Here is a 14541-nt window from a genome sequence, read left to right as displayed (position 1 = left end):
CGTGCCCGAGGTCTGGCTGTAATGGAAAAGAGAGTATTGTTCATTTGTTTTGGAATTGCCAGTATGCAAGAGAAGTGATAAAGAGAATGGGACCGTTATGTAAAGAGTTGACTGGGGTAAGTTTGTTATCTTTTGAAATGTTTATGTTTGGTTTGTGTGCGTGTAATGGAGAAAAAGAGAGAGTGTTGTGGTTGCTGCTTGCATGTATAAAAGAAGTATTATGGGATGTTAGAAATGTGTATGTATTTAAAAGAAAAGAATTTCCTGTAAAAGACAGTGTAAGAATGGTGTTAGGAAAATTATATGTTTGTTTTTTGTGGGATAAAAGGAGAAGAGGAGAAGATGCTGAAGGAGTGTGGAAAGTGAGAAAGTGGATAGATGTAGTAAATTGTTCCTAATAGCTATTTTATGTTTATTTATGTGTATTATTTGTTGGAAATAAAGAAAGTCCACATGATGATGGGAAACAGTGCCCTATAACTGTTACTGATGTTCTAATGGTAGTTTTGGACCGTTGAATATCCCATCTGAGGATTTAAAAAAAAAAAAAAAATCTGTTCTTATCAGTTTAATATCTGATACGTCCCCTATCTGGGGACCATATATTAAATGGATTTTTAGAACAGGGAGATGGAAATAGAGCTTGCTCTGTCCACTCCACGCATTGACCTGGTATTGCAGTATTTCCAGGACCGGTGCACCCTTTCCTTATGTGTTTACTAAAATCAGATTCCAAAAGTGCTTTTTGTGTTTGCCATTGTTTTTGTCTTTCGGATGGGATCTCCCCTTTTAATCCCATTATTTCAACACCTGTTGGACAATGCATTTGTACAGTCATGTGTGATAATGAGCTAATTTATTAAATGCAATTAATTAATACATTGCCACCTCTTGTTTTGTGTCGTCTGTGTTTCTGTGTTTCCGGCATTTCACATTGGAACAGCTCATTCACCTTCCTTGTCTTCTCTCCGCCCTCCCTCCTAGGTAGGTTAAAGAGCTGCACCTGAGCCAGCCACTGATTGATGCAGCACCATAGTCAAATAGTGGAGTGGAGTAGGGGAACAGCAAACAGCCATTAAAGCAGCCAGCCCGCCCGCCCGTCACAATGGACTTACCTGTGTACACTAGATGGATGTGATGGAATGTACTGTGGTCCCTACATTTCAAGAAGAAGTAAGAATTGCAGTTGCAACAAACCCTTGCTTGCCTACAAAGAGAGCAGCAATTTGGATTTGTTACTATGTTACCTGGAAGAATAACAAACTGTGCAAGGATGGAGGTTGTAGGAGCAAGGAGAACAAGTTGTCTGTAAAGTTGGTGGATGCCTATTTTCCATTTTGCAGTCCCTTGTCTCCCTCTTGTGGCCTCCTGGAGGCAACTAGCTGTGCAAAAAAAAGACAGCCTGGGGGCCGGCTGTTGCAGTGTTGCCCTCTCAGGCAACACTGAGTGACTGACTGAGCCGCACCGTCTTATATAAAGTTCAGACGGAACTTTGCACGTGTCATAGTGGAGACCTCAGGAGCCAGAGCCAGCTTTCTGACATCATAATGGGGCCTCAGAGATAAAAGCCTGGGCCCAGGCAGTGTTGGTCAGTGCTGCTCAGCAGGCAGCACTGGACTGGATTAAAGCTGATACAAGGTGTGAAAGGAGAAGGGGTGGCAGTGGGCATGCACTTACTGCTGCTGCTGCTGCTGCTGCTGCTGCCAGTGTTTGCACGGCAGGAGGGCATTTGGGCGTTGCCAGGAAGGCGTTTTTATGTCGATTCCTCCTCTTTCAGCACTGCATTGTGGTGCAAGCAAAAGAAGCAAATCCTGTCTTGCTTCCTCTCCGGCCTTTATTCACCTACCGCTTAGTAGCTGTGAGTGTGTGTGAGCCTGCAGGGCCCCATGGAATTGCCTAGGAGTAGGCTGAATCGCTGCAAGGGGTGAACAGCAGTATTGGGCAGGCTCGGTCAACGCGCGGCCCGTTCGGGTTATCGCTTCTCGGCCTTTTGGCTAAGACCAAGTGTATTTATACAGGAGGTTTTTAGTCAGAAGGTGCTCAGGTACCCTCTCTCTCGGCCTCGGGGGATCGTCCAGGTTCGCCTGGACTTCACCCCCGTGCTGCTATTTGGGAGAGAGGCTTAGTCCTGAGCAACGAGTTGCGATCCCCCCAGCCCCTTGGTCTCTGTACGTCAAGGGGCGCAGCGAAAGCTGCGCGGTTCGACCTGGCCACGCTAATGGCAGGCGAACCCGATGCGGTGCCGGTATACGCCCGGCTGCGAAACTCTGCTAGAGTCATCTTGGCAGAGGGTGGAGGCGGTCCACGAGGTGTCAAGTTCCTCGTATACGAAATCCTCGAGAAGTTGCTGGCGGTCCGCAAGCATGAAATTTTGGCGATCCAGGATTACCCAAGGCGTGGAGTTTTTGACATAACTTTTGTTGGAGAAGGTATCCTCCGTGATGCTATGGACAAAGCTGAGAGGGAAAAAGTTCAACTCACGTCTTTGGGAGTCCAGGTAATAGAGCATGCTTTTGAGGTAACCAAACTCGTGGTGATTAAGATGTATTCCCCATATGTGAAGGACCAGGAAGTGGCAGCATTCTTAGCTGCCTACTTCAAGAACATCAAGCTTATGGGGAGAGTTATGAACGAGTGCGGTGTGTGGACCGTCAAGTGGAAGTACTTAGTGACTTTGATAAAGGACCCCTCCACCCAAAATACGAGACTCCCACCGGCTCGTTTTAAAATTGGAACAGTGAATGGCGACCTCTACTTCTCGGGGATGCCAAACTTCTGCAGGGCCTGCGGTACCTATGGGCATACCAGTTACAACTGCGATGTCACCTGCAGGAACTGCGGAAGCAAAGAGCACACAATTAGAGAATGCACAGGAGAAAAAAAATGTAACTTTTGTCAGAAAACTGGTCATCTGTATTTTTCTTGCCCCTATAGGTACCGAGGCGAAGAAGATGAGCAACCCGGAGCGCCCCCACGTGCTCCACCAGCGGACCAAACCCGTCCCCAGGGAGAGGAACAGACCAGCCACACGAAAGAGGAGAGAGGTACCTGGGCTTCAAAGGTGCGAGGGACTGGAGCCAAAACAGGTACCTCGCAGCCAGCAACCTTGGAGGATAAAGGGGAGCCCAGTGCGAAGGAAAAGCGGCAGACTAAGCGGAAGGCGGAAAAGGAGCAGGCCGGAAAAACTGAGGCATCCCAGAAGGCTGGTTGCTCAGGGGGTGCCGGGCCTGCTCCAAGCCCTGGGTCTCTGGCATCCTCGTCGGAGGAAGAGGACGAGGTGCCGGTGGGTCCCCGAAAAAAAGGGAGGCAAGCCAGAGTCAGTAGGGGGGAGACAGGGGAGGAGCAGATGGACACAACGGTGAAAAACGATGCGGCTCCTCCTAGAACCCCCTCCTCGCCGCGACTGGTGAGGAGGGCGGGCACTGTTCCCCCCGTGGAAACTGACACCCCACCTTGTGCGCAACCTCCCCCTCCAGAAGGGCCTGCACGGTCCCAGGGGGGAGGTGCGGGCCCCCTAGGGGACCCACCCGACCTAGACGGTCAACCGTTTGAGACCCAGGGAGATCCGAATGAGTTTGGGCTCCCCGTACGCAGAAGCTTGGTTGCTGGCGTTACCCTCAGCGAAGGTAGTTCCTCTCCTTCGTTCTCCCTCCTGACAAATGATTCGGACGGGGGCGGGTATCTGAGCCCAAGTGAGATATTTGGTATTGCTGGTGGAGAAAATGTGTGATTTTAAAATACCGCTACTATTTATTATTTTAAAATCAAATACGCATTCAAAACTCCACAATGTCTGAACTAAAGGGAATATCCCTCAACGTGAGGGGCGCCAAGTCTAAAGTAAGAAGGGTTGCTCTCTTCAATTTTTTATCTTGCCTGGCAGCCTCTGTTTTTTTCCTGCAGGAGTGCGGTATTCCCCATACGATGAAGTACACCAAATATAAAGAAGATTGGAAATATGGTCCATCCGTCTGGTCTGGATCAAACGAGTCCAGATCAGCAGGGGTCGCCATTCTATTTAAGGGAAACGTTTTAATTGATTTTATTCAAGAAATCTTACCAGGACGTATTTTATTGGTTAAGGCTTTTATTGACGGTGTGAAATGGCAGTTTTTAAATTTTTATGGCTCACCTGATAAAAATGAGAGGGCAGAAATGCTAGAAGTTTTACCTCTTTTTATTAACACAACTGAGCCTTTTATCCTCGCAGGTGATTTTAACTGTATCCTGAGAGGGGAACGCCGGCTTACAAGTGCTACAAGCAGAAATTACGATAAGACCTCTGGACTGCTCAAAAATATGGTGAGCGATTTTAATTTAAAAGATGTTTACAAAGAATGTAACAGGAGCAGTCCAGAGGAAGCCGGCGTTACCTGGAGCAACGCCACCTGTAGCTCCAGGATAGATTTTATATTTTGTAATGATAACTTACTGCCTTTTAAATGTGAAGTTTTAACCAACGTGTTTTCAGATCATAGGCTTTTATCTTTTTATGTGAAGCGTGATCTTAATAATCTTATTTGTAAGAAGTCCTGGAAGATGAATGTTTCCCTTTTAGATGATCCACAGGTTTTAACCGATTTTATTGAATTTTACAAGAAAAGCAGGCGGGTGAGAGATACCAGAGCTCCCATCAGTGCATGGTGGGAGAAGATGAAAAGTAAAATAAAAGATTTTTTTATTAAAAAGAGTGTGGTAAAAGCCAAAATAAAATATGCTGTTTTTAATACATTAAACACCCGTCTGCAGACCCTGTACAAAATGCGAGACAATGAAATAGAAGTGGAAGCCGACATCACCGACCTTAAAAAGGAGATAGCCCAGTGCCTGGAGCAGAAAGGTAAAGAAATAATCTTTCGTTCAAAAATTCAAAACATAGAGGAGAACGAGACCTGCTCCAGGTACTTTTTTAAAAAAATCAACAATAAAAGGGCTGTCATCAAAAATATTGAAGGTGTGTCGGATGTACAGGGTCTTTTAAGTAAAGTTCATGAGTTTTATACTGACCTTTTTAATGTTAAGACTGTGGATCGTGATTTTATGCGTGACTCACTGAAGGAGATTACCACTGTTTTAGACCCTGTCTCCCAGAATTTTTTATTGCAGGACCTGACGGAGCAGGAGATTTTAGAAACAGTTAAAAGTTTTAAAGCAGGTAAAGTTCCTGGTCCGGACGGTATACCCAGTGAGTTTTATGTAAAATTTTATGATCTTTTAAAAGAAGATTTGTTTTTACTATACGCAGAAGTTTTTAAATCCAAGATGCTGCCTAAGTCCTGGCAGAAGGGTGAGGTCTCCCTATTATACAAGACGGGTGACATCGCAGTTTTAAAGAACTGGAGACCAATAACCCTTCTAAACAGCGACTACAAGATCATGGCCAAATTATGTGCGAACCGATTGAAAGCCATAATACCCCACATAATACATTCCAACCAAGTATGTGGGGTGCCAGGCCGCAGCATCTGGGACAATCTTAACCTTATTAAAGATGTGATTGAGGACACGAGGTCTAAGAAGAATAATTTAGCAATTTTATCAATAGACTTTGAAAAAGCTTTTGACCGTGTCTCTCACTTTTATTTGTTTAAGGTTTTAGAGCGTATGGGTATACCTGAAGGATTTTTATTATCCATCAAAGCCTTTTATAAAAATTGTACAAGTAAGATTTTAGTAAATGGTTTTAAGACACAGGACGTATTTTTAAACTCTGGGGTGAAGCAGGGGTGTCCCTTGTCCCCACTGCTTTTTATATGTGCGTTAGAGCCTCTATTATGCGCAATTCGCCGAGACAAGTTGATACGTGGAGTCCCCCTACCAGGGGGAGGCGGCATAGAGGCTAAAGCAGTGGGGTACATGGATGATGTAGCGGTATTATGCAGGGACACCCGGTCGCTTCAGAGAGCCCTCAAGCAGATAGAGTTTTATTGCTGTGCTTCCAGTTTTAAGATAAACTTTAGCAAGAGTAGTATTTTAAGCATAGGAAGCATGGTTTTTAGTGACATACCAGTTCCTGTGTCGGATAATATTAAAATTTTAGGGGTCTCCTTCAGTGAGTACGACAATGGTTTTATCAGTTGGGACATGGTGGCGCAGAAAGTAAACAAGAAGATATGTATGTGGAATATGAGGAAGCTTACTATGGAGGGAAAAATTTTAATTATTAAAATGGTCATTTTACCCCTGCTTTTATATCTGAGTATGGTTTTCCCTCCTCCCACGGTTTTACTGAGAAAAATAACCAAAGCTTGTTTTACTTTCTTTTGGAGTTCCAGAATGGAGAAATTAAAGAGAGGAATCGTGATGAAGTCCAAACCAAAGGGTGGCAAAGACTTTCCAGATTTTAATAGGTTTCTTTTACTAAAATTTTTTAGCTTCTGTTTTAATTCCCTTTTTAAAGAGCACTATTGGTCGTTTTATTTACGTTATAATACAGGGTTTTTTATGCGAAGGTGTGGGTGGTTCCAGATTATTTTAACCTCACCTTATGCTTTTAATTTACCCCCACAATATGTAATTTTAGAAAAAATAGTTGCTTTATTTAAATTAAAAGGGAAGAGTATTAATGATCTTAAAAATAGCAAGAAGCTTTTAATCGACCTAAAAAGAGAGGATGCGGTCAGCAGAATAGACAATTTTAACGAAAAACGCAGTGGTTTTATCTGGAAAATGTCTAACATATTTTATCTCTTTAACACACAGAAGGACCTGGCCTGGAGCTGCATTCATCAATGTCTTCCATGCCGGGCATTCCAATACAGAAGAAGATTCGCGAGGTCTGCCGTCTGCCCGAGGGAAGGCTGCCAGGCTGAGGAGACAGTGCGTCATTTACTTTGGACATGTTACTTTGCACAACATTTTTGGAAAAAGATATTCCCTCTTATGGAAAAGATGGCAGACCTGAAGGACTTATGTTACGATGATATTTTATATGGACAATTTGGATGCCCGACCGCGAATCAGAAGACAATAGCATGGAAGACGATGAATTGCGCTAAAGAAGCTCTTTGGAAGGCCAGGAACATCCTTCTTTTTAAACACGACGTTTTAACAACGGATGATGTTTTAGGTCTTTGTTTTAGTGAGATGTATTTATATTATTTAATTGACAGGAAAGCAAATGCCACCCTTCTAAATAAATGGTTTGTGACTGACTGGAACTCCAATAAATAAAGATTTGCCACCATGTCCCCCTATAAATATTAATGTAATTTGATTTTTACTATTGTAACAATATGAAAATGTTTGATGTAATTGTTGTGTTATCTATTGTAAAATTGAATTTTTATTAATAAATCATTGACACCCCCGCGAGGGGGTAGCCAACTGAAAAAAAAAATCTGTTCTTATCAGTTTAATATCTGATACGTCCCCTATCTGGGGACCATATATTAAATGGATTTTTAGAACAGGGAGATGGAAATAGAGCTTGCTCTGTCCACTCCACGCATTGACCTGGTATTGCAGTATTTCCAGGACCGGTGCACCCTTTCCTTATGTGTTTACTAAAATCAGATTCCAAAAGTGCTTTTTGTGTTTGCCATTGTTTTTGTCTTTCGGATGGGATCTCCCCTTTTAATCCCATTATTTCAACACCTGTTGGACAATGCATTTGTACAGTCATGTGTGATAATGAGCTAATTTATTAAATGCAATTAATTAATACATTGCCACCTCTTGTTTTGTGTCGTCTGTGTTTCTGTGTTTCCGGCATTTCACATTGGAACAGTTCATTCACCTTCCTTGTCTTCTCTCCGCCCTCCCTCCTAGGTAGGTTAAAGAGCTGCACCTGAGCCAGCCACTGATTGATGCAGCACCATAGTCAAATAGTGGAGTGGAGTAGGGGAACAGCAAACAGCCATTAAAGCAGCCAGCCCGCCCGCCCGCCCGTCACAATGGACCTACCTGTGTACACTAGATGGATGTGATGGAATGTACTGTGGTCCCTACATTTCAAGAAGAAGTAAGAATTGCAGTTGCAACAAACCCTTGCTTGCCTACAAAGAGAGCAGCAATTTGGATTTGTTACTATGTTACCTGGAAGAATAACAAACTGTGCAAGGATGGAGGTTGTAGGAGCAAGGAGAACAAGTTGTCTGTAAAGTTGGTGGATGCCTATTTTCCATTTTGCAGTCCCTTGTCTCCCTCTTGTGGCCTCCTGGAGGCAACTAGCTGTGCAAAAAAAAGATAGCCTGGGGGCCGGCTGTTGCAGTGTTGCCCTCTCAGGCAACACTGAGTGACTGACTGAGCCGCACCGTCTTATATAAAGTTCAGACGGAACTTTGCACGTGTCATAGTGGAGACCTCAGGAGCCAGAGCCAGCTTTCTGACATCATAATGGGGCCTCAGAGATAAAAGCCTGGGCCCAGGCAGTGTTGGTCAGTGCTGCTCAGCAGGCAGCACTGGACTGGATTAAAGCTGATACAAGGTGTGAAAGGAGAAGGGGTGGCAGTGGGCATGCACTTACTGCTGCTGCTGCTGCTGCTGCTGCTGCTGCTGCCAGTGTTTGCACGGCAGGAGGGCATTTGGGCATTGCCAGGAAGGCGTTTTTATGTCGATTCCTCCTCTTTCAGCACTGCATTGTGGTGCAAGCAAAATAAGCAAATCCTGTCTTGCTTCCTCTCCGGCCTTTATTCACCTCCCGCTTAGTAGCTGTGAGTGTGTGTGAGCCTGCAGGGCCCCATGGAATTGCCTAGGAGTAGGCTGAATCGCTGCAAGGGGTGAACAGCAGTATTGGGCAGGCTCGGTCAACGCGCGGCCCGTTCGGGTTATCGCTTCTCGGCCTTTTGGCTCAGATCAGGTTTATTGCCTGGTCTGGGCCGGGGGTTCGGTCTTTCGTGGAGTCCTCTCCGACGTTTTTGGGAGCGATCATCGTGCCGTTGGGCATTCCTCATCAAGATGGCAGCTGTGCGGAATACAATTCGTTTTGTGGTGAATGAGCAGAGGAGAGAAGAAGTGGATACTGGGCACATCATTGAGAACATCCTTCTGGACCTGGCTGGAGTCACATTGGTAGAGGTATTCTGTATCCAAGCTTTCAGCAATATTGCTACGTATGACGTATCCTTTTTTGAGGCCGCCTACTGTCTAAATGTTTTTCAGTTGCTCAAGGAGAAACACATGCATGAGGCTTTAAAATCTATTGAAGTGCAACCTCTTTTTTCAGCAGTGGAGAAATGTATTACCATCCACATGTATAACCCATTTCTGGATAGAAGGCTGGTCAGGGCCTTCTTAGCTCACTACTGTACCCATGTTAGAGGAGGTGTGGAGCAGAAGAACCTATGGGGAGTTTTCAATGGTGATATTAAGTACTGGGTCAGGCTGAAACCTGACTCCAGCTGTATTGGAGGAGTGATGAATCCTCCTGCAAATTTTTCAATTGGTGGTAATAAGGGATATCTTTATTACCAAGATATGCCATGTTTTTGCAGATCATGTTTTTCCTACGGGCATACCAAAGATGCATGCAAAGGCAAAGTATGCAGGAATTGCAAAGAAACAGGACATGAGGCTAGTACATGTATTTCCCCATCCAGGTGTGACATTTGTGGTTTGCCGGGTCATACTTGTAGGAAATGTCCAAAGGTGTTTCCCTTTTTAGGGCAAGAGAGAAGAACATGGGGCAGACAGGTGAGAACAACAAGTTCCCTTGCTGCCACTTCTGATGCAATTTCAGAGCCAGCTGGCAGTGTTTCTGTGCCTGCTTCTCAGGACCCTGGGAAAGCTGGATTAGGAGAGGTTCTAACCTCACATACTAACAGCATGGAGTTGGGTGTGGTCCCTCCTGTAGAGCAAAGTGTTGATGAAACACCTGGGGTTATGCCTATGGAAGGTGAAGACACAGCGCCACCTATTGGGTGTGCTTCCCCTGATGACGGTGCAAGTATGCAAATTTTGTCTTTTTCTAGCCCAGAGTCAAAAATGGAAGACTCAGCTAAAGTGGAGTGGTCAATATCGGAGGAGGACGAGAAGGAGGCCAGGATGCCTAGTGCCACTAGTGCGGAAATTTTCCACAAAGTTGTCTCAAAAAGGGGGAAGTCTGGAAAGGCGGTGAAGAGACTGAAGATAGGTTTGTTGGAAGATTCTGCTCATGCAAATCCTTTCTCATTGCTGGACAGTGACTCTAGTTGTAGCCCTAAGTCATCTGAGGTGGCCTCAGAAGTACCCAGCTCTCCTGGGGAAGGTTTCCTCAGTGATGCCAATGTGGCGAATCTGGAAAGAGCAATGTATTTCCCTGGGACGTGATATGTTCTGGTTTTTTCATGGCTTTCCATTGCACTAACCATACTATGCCCGCATGTCTTTGAGATTAAAGATTGTCTCTCAAAATGTACGGGTGTTCTCCTCTGCTCACAAGCGTGCTGCAGTCCTGGACTTTTTGGCCTCTAAGGGCAGTGACATTGTTTGTGTACAAGAATGTGGTTTGTCAAAAAATCCTAGTAAAGAAGAATGGAAGTTTGGGGAAGCAATTTGGTCCTTTTCTTCCACAAATAGGAATGATGGAATTGGTATCCTCTTCAAAAATAATGAGTTTGTCATCAAACAGACTCAAATCATTCAGGAAGGAAGATGTGTCTGTGTGTTACTATCCTATAAGGGATGGCAGTTTAGGCTTATCAATATCTATGGCCATGCTGTGAAAACTGATAGGTTGGCACTTTTTGATAGTTTAAAATTTTTTCTACATGGTAAAGTTCCTGTTATTATTGTCGGTGATATTAACTGTATCCTGGAGAAGCAGGCCCGAGCTGGATCCACAGAGTCTAATGTGGACGCTACCGGAAGTTTGTGGAATAAAATTTTGCAGGACTTTGCTTTGCAGGACGCTGTCACCAGGAAACCAGGTCCATTTACTTACCATGCCGATGACGGAAGAACAGATTCTCGTCTGGACTTTTTCTTTTTTTCTGCTTCAGCAATGAAATGTGTCGATTATGCGCAGGAGAGAGTGTGGTTTTCAGATCACGAGTGTTTGTTGGGGGTTTTTGTTATAAATAATTTCTTTTATGGTAGAGGGGTATGGAAGATGAATGTCAGTTTTCTGAGTGATGAAAGGGTAAAAACTAGGTTTGGGAAAAAATATGGGTTTTGGGTTAGGAAGAAAAGTTCTTTCTCTAATGTGTGTGAATGGTGGGTATGGGTGAAAAAAAAGATTGGTGGGTTTTTTAGACAAATAGGATATAGAAGAGCGAGAAGGAAAAGATTGCAATATTCATGCTTTAACATGCGGATGACGTTCCTTCATCAATGTAAAAATTTGGGTATGGATGTAAGACACGATTTAGAAAAAACAAAAAAAGATATTAAGGAGTGGTTTCGTGAGAAAGGGAAAGAAATAATATTTAGGTCTAAGGTGGAGGTTAGAGATAATCACGAGAAATGCACTAGATTTTTCTTTAAAAAAATGTGTGGTGGAAAAAGTGGAATGAATGTGTTATTGGATAAGGATGATAAAGAGGTGTTTGGTAAGGATGTGATTGATGTGGTGTCTGATTTTTATAAAAAACTGTATGATGTGAAGAAATGTGATTTGGGTGATGATGAGGAGTTTTTGGATATTGTGTGTAATTTTGTTCCTGAAAGTGAATGTGCGTTTTTGCTTGGTGAGATTATGGATGGTGAAGTAAAAGATGTGGTGGGAAGTATGGCTAAAAATAAGTCTCCAGGGATCGATGGAATACCAGCTGAGTTCTATGGGAAATATTGGGATATAATTGGGAAGGATGTTATAGATGTTATGAGAGTGTTGTTTTCTGGGACGAATATGTGTGATGTGATGAAGAAGGGTATGGTAGTTTTGTTGCATAAAAAAGGAGATAAGAGACGGTTAGAAAACTGGCGACCAATTACTTTGCTTAATACGGATTATAAAATTTTTGCCAAGCTGATTGCGAATCGTATGAGAGATGTGGTTGGGTGTGTGATTGATGAGGATCAGGTATGTGCGGTACCGAAAAGGAAATTGCATGAAAACGTGGCGTTGGTGCGGGACATGCTTGAGGATTGCAAGGGTCGGAATAAGAAGGTGATTGTGTGTGCGTTAGATTTTGAGAAAGCGTTTGATCGTGTGGCGCATGTGTTTTTGTTTAAAGTGTTAGAGAGAATGGGTTTTCCGGTTCAGTTTGTGAGTTTGTTGAAGAATTTATACGCGAATGCAAAGAGTTGTGTGCAGGTGAATGGGTTTTTTTCCGAATCATTTAGTATTATGTCAGGTGTGCGACAGGGTTGTCCGTTGTCTCCCATCCTATTTATTTGTGCGATTGAACCATTGTTGCAAATGATTAGAAATGATAAGGTTGTGAAAGGTTTGGTGGTGCCCGGGTGTGATGGAAAGCGTGTGAAAGCTTTGGGATATATGGATGATATTTGTGTATTGTGTGATTCAGTGTATGATATGTCCAGAGTGAAGTTGATTGTAAACATGTTTTGTATTGCGTCTGCTTTTAAAATAAATTGGGGTAAGAGCAAATTTAAATTTTTTTTCAGTAATGAGCGAGTGAGTGATTCTGATATGGAACAGGTGGATGGTGTGAAAATTTTGGGTATTGTGTTTGATGATGAGTTGAAAGGGAGAGAAAGTTGGGATGAGTTAGGTGGTAGGATTGTGAGAAAGTTGGAAATGTGGAGAATGAGGGATCTTTCTTTTTCGGGGAAGGTTTTAATTGTCAAAAGTATTATTCTACCTATGATTTTATATGTTGCTCTGGTTTTTCCTCCTGCTGTTGATATGTTAAAAAAAGTGAATAGAGTTTTGTTCCTTTTTTTATGGGGGAGCGGGATTGAGAAGGCAAAGAGAGAAATTCTAATGAAAAGCAGACGAAATGGAGGCCTTGATTTCCCAAATTTGGAGATCTTCATTGGAATTAATTGTGTACGGTTTTTTGTAGAGCTTTTATTTAAAGAATCCAAGGCTTCCAGAATGTCGAAGTATCTAGCTGGAACGGTGATTCAGCGTCTAAGGTGGGAAAAACGTAATTTATGTAAACCAATTGCTTTTCAGTGCACAGGGTGGTATTTGTATGTTGAAAAATTTATTAAAAAGTTCCAGCTAGAGGATGTAAGAATGGAGAGATTTTTGAGCGAAAAGAATGTTGTGAGAAGTATGTGTATGAATAATGTGATGTGTTCTGTAAATGGTTTGAATTCGATGGAGTCTAAGTCTGTGTGGAAGAAGATTGTTACGTATGATGTGTCAAATAAGCAGAAAGATTTGTTATGGATGTCGGTACATGGAGTGTTGCCTGTAAGGAGTGTTCAGAAAAGAAGAGGTTTGGTTGCATCTGAAAGGTGTCCGAGAGAAGGTTGTGGGGATGATGAGGATGTGAGTCATGTGTTTTGGTCGTGTAAGCATGCAAAGGATGTTTGGAAAAAGTTGAGTGGGTTGTGCGAAGAATTGACTGGTTTGAAGAGTTTGACGTATGAAATTGTCTTGTTTGGTTTGTGTAGTTTGGGTAGTGAAAAGGATAGAGTGTTGTGGATTTTTTTGACTTGTGTGAAAGAGGTATTGTGGAATACGAGGAATTTGAATGTGTATAAAAGAGAAGTATTTGAGATGGAGGATGTGGTTAGTATGGTATTGGCTAAATTGTATTTTTATTATAAATGGGATCTAGAAAAAGGTATGGATGCGGAAGGGATATGGCGAATGTTAAAATGGAGGTATTTAGTTTGAGGAATTTTGTTTGACTTATCTTGTATTTGATGGAAAAATAAAATAATGAACCAGAGTGATGAGATTTTTTGAAAAATAGAGAGGTGGTTTGAACAACTACAGTTCTCGGTTTTATTCAAAAAAACCTGAATGGTTTAATAAAAAAAAAAAAAAAAAAAAAAAAATCTGTTCTTATCAGTTTAATATCTGATACGTCCCCTATCTGGGGACCATATATTAAATGGATTTTTAGAACAGGGAGATGGAAATAGAGCTTGCTCTGTCCACTCCACGCATTGACCTGGTATTGCAGTATTTCCAGGACCGGTGCACCCTTTCCTTATGTGTTTACTAAAATCAGATTCCAAAAGTGCTTTTTGTGTTTGCCATTGTTTTTGTCTTTCGGATGGGATCTCCCCTTTTAATCCCATTATTTCAACACCTGTTGGACAATGCATTTGTACAGTCATGTGTGATAATGAGCTAATTTATTAAATGCAATTAATTAATTAATACATTGCCACCTCTTGTTTTGTGTCGTCTGTGTTTCTGTGTTTCCGGCATTTCACATTGGAACAGTTCATTCACCTTCCTTGTCTTCTCTCCGCCCTCCCTCCTAGGTAGGTTAAAGAGCTGCACCTGAGCCAGCCACTGATTGATGCAGCACCATAGTCAAATAGTGGAGTGGAGTAGGGGAACAGCAAACAGCCATTAAAGCAGCCAGCCCGCCCGCCCGCCCGTCACAATGGACCTACCTGTGTACACTAGATGGATGTGATGGAATGTACTGTGGTCCCTACATTTCAAGAAGAAGTAAGAATTGCAGTTGCAACAAACCCTTGCTTGCCTACAAAGAGAGCAGCAATTTGGATTTGTTACTATGTTAC

At 42.9% G+C, this 14541-nt stretch overlaps 2 non-coding genes and 1 pseudogene across 2 annotated transcripts; all 3 read left to right on the top strand.

The window, feature by feature from the left end:
- Positions 1-520: 520 nt before the first annotated feature.
- LOC142681778 (U2 spliceosomal RNA) lies at positions 521-706 on the top strand. The gene has a single exon (XR_012853648.1). It is a non-coding gene; the product is annotated as a U2 spliceosomal RNA (small nuclear RNA).
- A 6589-nt stretch (positions 707-7295) lies between these two features.
- On the top strand, positions 7296-7492 carry LOC142681806 (U2 spliceosomal RNA). The gene has a single exon (XR_012853661.1). It is a non-coding gene; the product is annotated as a U2 spliceosomal RNA (small nuclear RNA).
- Positions 7493-13779: 6287 nt separating this feature from the next.
- LOC142681798 (U2 spliceosomal RNA) lies at positions 13780-13992 on the top strand (annotated as a pseudogene).
- Positions 13993-14541: the final 549 nt, after the last annotated feature.

The sequence above is a fragment of the Rhinoderma darwinii genome (assembly GCF_050947455.1).
Source record: "Rhinoderma darwinii isolate aRhiDar2 chromosome 2 unlocalized genomic scaffold, aRhiDar2.hap1 SUPER_2_unloc_6, whole genome shotgun sequence".
Lineage (NCBI taxonomy): Eukaryota > Metazoa > Chordata > Amphibia > Anura > Rhinodermatidae > Rhinoderma > Rhinoderma darwinii.
The sequence above is the reverse complement of the archived record's forward strand: the minus strand, read 5'-3'. Positions and strand labels throughout refer to the sequence as shown.